Raw genomic sequence first — 12,350 nt, forward strand, 5'->3', positions numbered from 1 at the left:
ATACCACCTATAGGATGTGACAATACTAACCCTAACCTCCATCACTCCGTGGCCATCTATACCACCTATAGGATCTGACAGTAGTAACCCTAACCTCCATCACACCGCGGCCATCTATACCACCTATAGGATCTGACAGTAGTAACCCTAACCTCCATCACACTGAGGCCATCTATACCACCTATAGGATCTGACAATAGTAACCCTAACCTCCATCACAGCGTGGCCATCTATAACCCCTATAGGATCTGACAGTACTAACCCTAACCTCCATCACACCGCGGCCATCTATACCACCTATAGGATCTGACAGTTCTAACCCTAACCTCCATCACACCGCGGCCATCTATACCACCTATAGGAGCTGACAATACTAACCCTACCTCCATCACAGCGCGGCCATCTATACCACCTATAGGATCTGACAATACTAACCCTAACCTCCATCACACCAAGGCCATCTATACCCCCTAGAAGATCTGACAGTACTAACCCTAACCTCCATCACACCGCGGCCATCTATACAACCTATAGGAGCTGACAATACTAACCCTACCTCCATCACAGTGCAGCCATCTATACCACCTATAGGATCTGACGATACTAACCCTAACCTCCATCACACCGTGGCCATCTATACCACCTATAGGATCTGATGATACTAACCCTAACCTCCATCATAGCACGGCCATCTACACCACCTATAGGATCTGACAATACTAACCCTAACCACCATCACACCGCGGCCATCTATACAACCTATAGGATCTGACAGTACTAACCATAACCTCCATCACACTGAGGCCATCTATACCCCCTATAGAATCTGACAGTACTAACCCTAACCTCCATCACAGCGCGGCCATCTATACCACCTATAGGATCTGACAATACTAACCCTAACCTCCATCACACCGAGGCCATCTATACCACCTATAGGATCTGACGATACTAACCCTAACCTCCATCACACCGTGGCCTTCTATACCACCTATAGGATCTGACGATACTAACCCTAACCTCCATCATAGCACGGCCATCTACACCACCTATAGGATCTGACAATACTAACCCTAACCACCATCACACCGCGGCCATCTATACAACCTATAGGATCTGACAGTACTAACCATAACCTCCATCACACCGAGGCCATCTATACCCCCTATAGAATCTGACAGTACTAACCCTAACCTCCATCACAGCGCGGCCATCTATACCACCTGTAGGATCTGACAATACTAACCCTAAACTACATCACACCGCGGCCATCTATTCCACCTATAGGATCTGACAGTACTAACCCTAACCTCCATCACACTGAGGCCATCTATACCACCTATAGGATCCGACAGTACTAACCCTAACCTCCATCACACTGCGGCCATCTATACCACCTATAGGATCTGACAATACTAACCGTAACCTCCATCACACCGCGGCCATCTCTACCACCTATAGGATCTGACAATACTAACCCTAATCTCCATCACACCGCGGCCATCTATACCACCTATAGGATCTGACAATACTAACCCTAACCTCCATCACACCGCGGCCATCTATACCACCTATAGGATCTGACAATACTAACCCTAACCTCCATCACACCAAGGCCATCTATACCCCCTTTAGGATCTGACAATACTAACCCTAACCTCCATCACATCGCAGCCATCTATACCCCCTATAGGATCTGACAATACTAACCCTAACCTCCATCACACTGAGGCCATCTATACCACCTATAGGATCCGACAGTACTAACCCTAACCTCCATCACACTGCGGCCATCTATACCACCTATAGGATCTGACAATACTAACCGTAACCTCCATCACACCGCGGCCATCTCTACCACCTATAGGATCTGACAATACTAACCCTAATCTCCATCACACCGCGGCCATCTATACCACCTATAGGATCTGACAATACTAACCCTAACCTCCATCACACCGCGGCCATCTATACCACCTATAGGATCTGACAATACTAACCCTAACCTCCATCACACCAAGGCCATCTATACCCCCTTTAGGATCTGACAATACTAACCCTAACCTCCATCACATCGCAGCCATCTATACCCCCTATAGGATCTGACAATACTAACCCTAACCTCCATCACACCGTGGCCATCTATACCACCTATAGGATCAGACAGTACTAACCCTAACCTCCATCACACCGTGGCCATCTATACCCCCTATATGATCTGACAATACTAACCCTAACCTCCATCACACCGCGGCCATCTATACCACCTATAGGATCTGACAGTACTAACCCTAACCTCCATCACTCCGTGGCCATAAATACCACCTATAGGATCTGACAATACTAAACTAACCTCCATCACACCACGGCCATCTATACCACCTATAGGATCTGACAGTACTAACCCTAACCTCCATCACATCGCGGCCATCTATATCACCTATAGGATCTGACAATACTAACCCTAACCTCCATCACATCGCAGCCATCTATACCCCCTGTAGGATCTGACAGTACTAACCCTAACCTCCATCACACCGCGGCCATCTATACCACCTATAGGATCTGACAGTTCTAACCCTAACCTCCATCACACCGCGGCCATCTATACCACCTATAGGATCTGACAATACTAACCCTAACCTCCATCACACCGCAGCCATCTATGCCACCTATAGGATCTGACAATCCTAACCCTAACCTCCATCACACCGTGGCCATCTATACCACCTATAGGATGTGACAATACTAACCCTAACCTCCATCACTCCGTGGCCATCTATACCACCTATAGGATCTGACAGTAGTAACCCTAACCTCCATCACACCGCGGCCATCTATACCACCTATAGGATCTGACAGTAGTAACCCTAACCTCCATCACACTGAGGCCATCTATACCACCTATAGGATCTGACAATAGTAACCCTAACCTCCATCACAGCGTGGCCATCTATAACCCCTATAGGATCTGACAGTACTAACCCTAACCTCCATCACACCGCGGCCATCTATACCACCTATAGGATCTGACAGTTCTAACCCTAACCTCCATCACACCGCGGCCATCTATACCACCTATAGGAGCTGACAATACTAACCCTACCTCCATCACAGCGCGTCCATCTATACCACCTATAGGATCTGACAATACTAACCCTAACCTCCATCACACCAAGGCCATCTATACCCCCTAGAAGATCTGACAGTACTAACCCTAACCTCCATCACACCGCGGCCATCTATACAACCTATAGGAGCTGACAATACTAACCCTACCTCCATCACAGTGCAGCCATCTATACCACCTATAGGATCTGACGATACTAACCCTAACCTCCATCACACCGTGGCCATCTATACCACCTATAGGATCTGATGATACTAACCCTAACCTCCATCATAGCACGGCCATCTACACCACCTATAGGATCTGACAATACTAACCCTAAACTACATCACACCGCGGCCATCTATACAACCTATAGGATCTGACAGTACTAACCATAACCTCCATCACACTGAGGCCATCTATACCCCCTATAGAATCTGACAGTACTAACCCTAACCTCCATCACAGCGCGGCCATCTATACCACCTGTAGGATCTGACAATACTAACCCTAAACTACATCACACCGCGGCCATCTATTCCACCTATAGGATCTGACAGTACTTACCCTAACCTCCATCACACTGAGGCCATCTATACCACCTATAGGATCCGACAGTACTAACCCTAACCTCCATCACACTGTGGCCATCTATACCACCTATAGGATCTGACAATACTAACCGTAACCTCCATCACACCGCGGCCATCTATACCACCTATAGGATCTGACAATACTAACCCTAATCTCCATCACACCGCGGCCATCTATACCACCTATAGGATCTGACAATACTAACCCTAACCTCCATCACACCGCTGCCATCTATACCACCTATAGGATCTGACAGTACTAACCCTAGCCTCCATCACACCGCGGCCATCTATACCACCTATAGAATCTGCCAAAACTAACCCTAGCCTCCATCACACCGCGGCCATCTATACCACCTATAGAATCTGCCAATGCTAACCCTAACCTCCATCACACCGCGGCCATCTATACCACCTGTAGGATCTAACAATACTAACCCTAACCTCCATCACACCAAGGCCATCTATACCCCCTATAGGATCTGACAATAGTAACCCTAACCTCCATCACATCGCAGCCATCTATACCCCCTATAGGATCTGACAATACTAACCCTAACCTCCATCACACCGTGACCATCTATACCACCTATAGGATCAGACAGTACTAACCCTAACCTCCATCACACTGAGGCCATCTATACCACCTATAGGATCCGACAGTACTAACCCTAACCTCCATCACACTGTGGCCATCTATACCAGCTATAGGATCTGACAATACTAACCGTAACCTCCATCACACCGCGGCCATCTATACCACCTATAGGATCTGACAATACTAACCCTAATCTCCATCACACCGCGGCCATCTATACCACCTATAGGATCTGACAATACTAACCCTAACCTCCATCACACCGCGACCATCTATACCACCTATAGGATCTGACAGTACTAACCCTAGCCTCCATCATACCGCGGCCATCTATACCACCTATAGAATCTGCCAAAACTAACCCTAGCCTCCATCACACCGTGGCCATCTATACCACCTATAGAATCTGCCAATGCTAACCCTAACCTCCATCACACCGCGGCCACCTATACCACCTGTAGGATCTAACAATACTAACCCTAACCTCCATCACACCAAGGCCATTTATACCCCCTATAGGATCTGACAATACTAACTTTAACCTCCATCACACCGTGACCATCTATACCACCTATAGGATCAGACAGTACTAACCCTAACCTCCATCACACCGTGGCCATCTATACCACCTATAGGATCTGACAGTACTAACCCTAACCTCCATCACACAGCGGCCATCTACACCACCTATAGGATCTGCCAATACTAACCCTAACCTCCATCACACAGCGGCCATCTATAGGATCTGACAATACTAACCCTACCCTCCATCACACCGCGGCCATCTATACCACCTATAGGATCTGCCAATACTAACCCTAACCTCCATCACACCGCGGCCATCTATACCACCTATAGGATCTGACAGTACTAACCCTAACCTCCATCACACAGCGGCCATCTATACCACCTATAGGATCTGACAATACTAACTCTAACCTCCATCACACCGCGGCCATCTATACCACCTATAGGATCTGACAATACTAACCCTAAACTACATCACACCGCGGCCATCTATTCCACCTATAGGATCTGACTATACTAACCCTAACCTCCATCACACCGCGGCCATCTATACCACCTATAGGATCTGACAATACTAACCCTACCCTCCATCACACCGCGGCCATCTATACCACCTATAGGATCTGCCAATACTAACCCTAACCTCCATCACACGCGGCCATCTATACCACCTATAGGATCTGACAGTACTAACCCTAACCTCCATCACACAGCGGCCATCTATACCACCTATAGGATCTGACAATACTAACTCTAACCTCCATCACACCGCGGCCATCTATACCACCTATAGGATCTGACAATACTAACCCTAAACTACATCACACCGTGGACATCTATACCACCTATAGGATCTGACAATACTAACCCTAACCTCCATCACACCGCGGCCATCTATACCACCTATAGGATCTGACAATACTAACCCTAACCTCCATCACACCGCGGCCATCTATACCACCTATAGGATCTGACAATACTAACCCTACCCTCCATCACACCACGGCCATCTATACCACCTATAGGATCTGACAGTACTAACCCTAACCTCCATCACACCGCGGCCATCTATACCACCTATAGGATCTGACAATACTAACCCTAACCACCATCACACCGCGGCCATCTATACCACCTATAGGATCTGCTAATACTAACGCTAACCTCCATCACACCGCAGCCATCTATACCACCTATAGGATCTGACAATACTAACCCTACCCTCCATCACACCACGGCCTCCTATACCACCTATAGGATCTGACAGTACTAACCCTAACCTCCATCACACCGCGGCCATCTATACCACCGATAGGATCTGACAGTACTAACCCTAACCTCCATCACACAGCGGCCATCTATACCACCTATAGGATCTGACAATACTAACTCTAACCTCCATCACACCGCGGCCATCTATACCACCTATAGGATCTGACAATACTAACTCTAAACTACATCACACCGCGGACATCTATACCACCTATAGGATCTGACAATACTAACCCTAACCTCCATCACACCGCGGCCATCTATACCACCTATAGGATCTGACAATACTAACCCTAACCTCCATCACACCGCGGCCATCTATACCACCTATAGGATCTGACAATACTAACCCTACCCTCCATCACACCACGGCCATCTATACCACCTATAGGATCTGACAATACTAACCCTAACCTCCATCACACCGCGGCCATCTATACCACCTATAGGATCTGACAATACTAACCCTACCCTCCATCACACCACGGCCATCTATACCACCTATAGGATCTGACAATACTAACCCTAACCACCATCACACCGCGGCCATCTATACCACCTATAGGATCTGACAATACTAACCTGATTCAGCACAGAGAGCTTCTGATTTCCTTAAGGGAGTAGGTGTGTTATGATAGGTCAACATTAAGAATGCCGACAGGTTCTGTGTGTCGACATGGACATTAGGTTTTGGTATATTTTAGCCTAACCCTAAAAATAACACAAAATGTACTGTCGACGTTCTGATGTCAACCTTCTTCCTGTCTACATTGTGACTGGATAGCTAAGTGACCTATTAGAGGCATTAAACGCTTGTACGTGTCTGTTGTGTAATGAGAGTGGTAGTGGCTTCTCGGGGAGCTACCACCCCAATAATACTCTTTACAGACAATACAAGCTCACTATAGGAGGATAAAATAGTCACTAATACACTTACCTGTCACTATAGGAGGATAAAATAGTCACTAATACACTTACCTGTCACTATAGGAGGATAAAATAGTCACTAATACACTTACCTGTCACTATAGGAGGATAAAATAGTCACTAATACACTTACCTGTCACTATAGGAGGATAAAATAGTCACTAATACAATTACCTGTCACTATAGGAGGATAAAATAGTCACTAATACACTTACCTGTCACTATAGGAGGATAAAATAGTCACTAATACACTTACCTGTCACTATAGGAGGATAAAATAGTCACTAATACACTTACCTGTCACTATAGGAGGATAAAATAGTCACTAATACACTTACCTGTCACTATAGGAGGATAAAATAGTCAGTAATACACTTACCTGTCACTATAGGAGGATAAAATAGTCACTAATACACTTACCTGTCACTATAGGAGGATAAAATAGTCAGTAATACACTTACCTGTCACTATAGGAGGATAAAATAGTCACTAATACACTTACCTGTCACTATAGGAGGATAAAATAGTCACTAATACACTTACCTGTCACTATAGGAGGATAAAATAGTCACTAATACACTTACCTGTCACTATAGGAGGATAAAATAGTCACTAATACACTTACCTGTCACTATAGGAGGATAAAATAGTCACTAATACACTTACCTGTCACTATAGGAGGATAAAATAGTCACTAATACACTTACCTGTCACTATAGGAGGATAAAATAGTCACTAATACACTTACCTGTCACTATAGGAGGATAAAATAGTCACTAATACACTTACCTGTCACTATAGGAGGATAAAATAGTCACTAATACACTTACCTGTCACTATAGGAGGATAAAATAGTCACTAATACACTTACCTGTCACTATAGGAGGATAAAATAGTCACTAATACACTTACCTGTCACTATAGGAGGATAAAATAGTCACTAATACACTTACCTGTCACTATAGGAGGATAAAATAGTCACTAATACACTTACCTGTCACTATAGGAGGATAAAATAGTCACTAATACACTTACCTGTCACTATAGGAGGATAAAATAGTCACTAATACACTTACCTGTCACTATAGGAGGATAAAATAGTCACTAATACACTTACCTGTCACTATAGGAGGATAAAATAGTCACTAATACACTTACCTGTCACTATAGGAGGATAAAATAGTCAGTAATACACTTACCTGTCACTATAGGAGGATAAAATAGTCACTAATACACTTACCTGTCACTATAGGAGGATAAAATAGTCACTAATACACTTACCTGTCACTATAGGAGGATAAAATAGTCACTAATTCACTTACCTGTCACTATAGGAGGATAAAATAGTCACTAATACACTTACCTGTCACTATAGGAGGATAAAATAGTCACTAATACACTTACCTGTCACTATAGGAGGATAAAATAGTCACTAATACACTTACCTGTCACTATAGGAGGATAAAATAGTCACTAATTCACTTACCTGTCACTATAGGAGGATAAAATAGTCACTAATACACTTACCTGTCACTATAGGAGGATAAAATAGTCACTAATACACTTACCTGTCACTATAGGAGGATAAAATAGTCACTAATACACTTACCTGTCACTATAGGAGGATAAAATAGTCACTAATACACTTACCTGTCACTATAGGAGGATAAAATAGTCACTAATACACTTACCTGTCACTATAGGAGGATAAAATAGTCACTAATACACTTACCTGTCACTATAGGAGGATAAAATAGTCACTAATACAATTACCTGTCACTATAGGAGGATAAAATAGTCACTAATACACTTACCTGTCACTATAGGAGGATAAAATAGTCACTAATACACTTACCTGTCACTATAGGAGGATAAAATAGTCACTAATACACTTACCTGTCACTATAGGAGGATAAAATAGTCAGTAATACACTTACCTGTCACTATAGGAGGATAAAATAGTCACTAATACACTTACCTGTCACTATAGGAGGATAAAATAGTCACTAATACACTTACCTGTCACTATAGGAGGATAAAATAGTCACTAATACACTTACCTGTCACTATAGGAGGATAAAATAGTCACTAATACACTTACCTGTCACTATAGGAGGATAAAATAGTCACTAATACACTTACCTGTCACTATAGGAGGATAAAATAGTCACTAATACACTTACCTGTCACTATAGGAGGATAAAATAGTCAGTAATACACTTACCTGTCACTATAGGAGGATAAAATAGTCACTAATACACTTACCTGCCACTATAGGAGGATAAAATAGTCAGTAATACACTTACCTGTCACTATAGGAGGATAAAATAGTCAGTAATACACTTACCTGTCACTATAGGAGGATAAAATAGTCACTAATACACTTACCTGTCACTATAGGAGGATAAAATAGTCACTAATACACTTACCTGTCACTATAGGAGGATAAAATAGTCAGTAATACACTTACCTGTCACTATAGGAGGATAAAATAGTCACTAATACACTTACCTGTCACTATAGGAGGATAAAATAGTCAGTAATACACTTACCTGTCACTATAGGAGGATAAAATAGTCACTAATACACTTACCTGTCACTATAGGAGGATAAAATAGTCACTAATACACTTACCTGTCACTATAGGAGGATAAAATAGTCACTAATTCACTTACCTGTCACTATAGGAGGATAAAATAGTCACTAATACACTTACCTGTCACTATAGGAGGATAAAATAGTCACTAATACACTTACCTGTCACTATAGGAGGATAAAATAGTCAGTAATACACTTACCTGTCACTATAGGAGGATAAAATAGTCAGTAATACACTTACCTGTCACTATAGGAGGATAAAATAGTCAGTAATACACTTACCTGTCACTATAGGAGGATAAAATAGTCAGTAATACACTTACCTGTCACTATAGGAGGATAAAATAGTCACTAAAACACTTACCTGTCACTATAGGAGGATAAAATAGTCAGTAATACACTTACCTGTCACTATAGGAGGATAAAATAGTCACTAATACACTTACCTGTCACTATAGGAGGATAAAATAGTCACTAATACACTTACCTGTCACTATAGGAGGATAAAATAGTCACTAATACACTTACCTGTCACTATAGGAGGATAAAATAGTCACTAATACACTTACCTGTCACTATAGGAGGATAAAATAGTCAGTAATACACTTACCTGTCACTATAGGAGGATAAAATAGTCACTAATACACTTACCTGTCACTATAGGAGGATAAAATAGTCACTAATACACTTACCTGTCACTATAGGAGGATAAAATAGTCAGTAATACACTTACCTGTCACTATAGGAGGATAAAATAGTCACTAATACACTTACCTGTCACTATAGGAGGATAAAATAGTCAGTAATACACTTACCTGTCACTATAGGAGGATAAAATAGTCACTAATACACTTACCTGTCACTATAGGAGGATAAAATAGTCACTAATACACTTACCTGTCACTATAGGAGGATAAAATAGTCAGTAATACACTTACCTGTCACTATAGGAGGATAAAATAGTCACTAATACACTTACCTGTCACTATAGGAGGATAAAATAGTCACTAATACACTTACCTGTCACTATAGGAGGATAAAATAGTCACTAATACACTTACCTGTCACTATAGGAGGATAAAATAGTCACTAATTCACTTACCTGTCACTATAGGAGGATAAAATAGTCACTAATACACTTACCTGTCACTATAGGAGGATAAAATAGTCACTAATACACTTACCTGTCACTATAGGAGGATAAAATAGTCACTAATACACTTACCTGTCACTATAGGAGGATAAAATAGTCACTAATACACTTACCTGTCACTATAGGAGGATAAAATAGTCACTAATACACTTACCTGTCACTATAGGAGGATAAAATAGTCAGTAATACACTTACCTGTCACTATAGGAGGATAAAATAGTCAGTAATACACTTACCTGTCACTATAGGAGGATAAAATAGTCACTAATACACTTACCTGTCACTATAGGAGGATAAAATAGTCACTAATACACTTACCTGTCACTATAGGAGGATACAATAGTCACTAATACACTTACCTGTCACTATAGGAGGATAAAATAGTCAGTAATACACTTACCTGTCACTATAGGAGGATAAAATAGTCACTAATACACTTACCTGTCACTATAGGAGGATAAAATAGTCACTAATACACTTACCTGTCACTATAGGAGGATAAAATAGTCAGTAATACACTTACCTGTCACTATAGGAGGATAAAATAGTCACTAAAACACTTACCTGTCACTATAGGAGGATAAAATAGTCACTAATACACTTACCTGTCACTATAGGAGGATAAAATAGTCACTAATACACTTACCTGTCACTATAGGAGGATACAATAGTCACTAATACACTTACCTGTCACTATAGGAGGATAAAATAGTCAGTAATACACTTACCTGTCACTATAGGAGGATAAAATAGTCAGTAATACACTTACCTGTCACTATAGGAGGATAAAATAGTCACTAATACACTTACCTGCCACTATAAGTAATAGCTAAAATAATTTAGCATCCACGTTAAACAAGCCCTCCACTGGCTCCTTTTCCCTTTCCGGACCCAATTCCAGGTTCCCCACTCGCTTACAAAGCCCTCACCCACTCCTCTCCCATTTACATCTCTGACCTCATCTCCCCCCACTCTCCTGTCCGCTCTCTTCGTTCAACAAATGCAGCCTCTGATTACTTCCTCCCACTCCCAACATTTTGCCCGCGCTGCTCCCCACCTCTGGAACTCTCTCCCTCTCCCCATCAGACTCTATACAATCATTGAAATGGGCTGTAAAGACCCACTATTTACTCGTTTAAGAAACATCATAGATGGTGTAAAAATGAGTGTTACACATTATCATCCTAGGAAGTTAGAACTAGCAATTAGCAGCAGGTGTACAACCGAATATGCAGATTGGATCTTGGTTCCACTAAGGCAGATGCATAGCAGGCTGCAGATTCCTAATATGGATTCCTGAAGCTTGGCAGTAGCTGGTAAGCCGGTGTGATAAGAGAAAACTTGCAGTAGCAGCATAAGTGGCAGTGATCAGAGCAGATTCTGGTGTACAGGAATGAAGGGAGAAAACTAGTTATTAAAAGTCTATTATCTGTCCTGACGGCCACTTTAGTTAGGTACAAATAAATGCACACAGTCCCATTCTGTGGTACCAGAAGCTGTAACTGCTCCATATAGATGATTTCAGCTCTAATCACACACCATGAAGCTCCAATCTTGTTTTACAGGTGC

The sequence above is a fragment of the Taudactylus pleione genome, unplaced genomic scaffold (assembly GCF_031769625.1).
Source record: "Taudactylus pleione unplaced genomic scaffold, aTauple2 ptg000144l, whole genome shotgun sequence".
In the NCBI taxonomy this organism is placed as follows: Eukaryota; Metazoa; Chordata; class Amphibia; order Anura; family Myobatrachidae; genus Taudactylus; species Taudactylus pleione.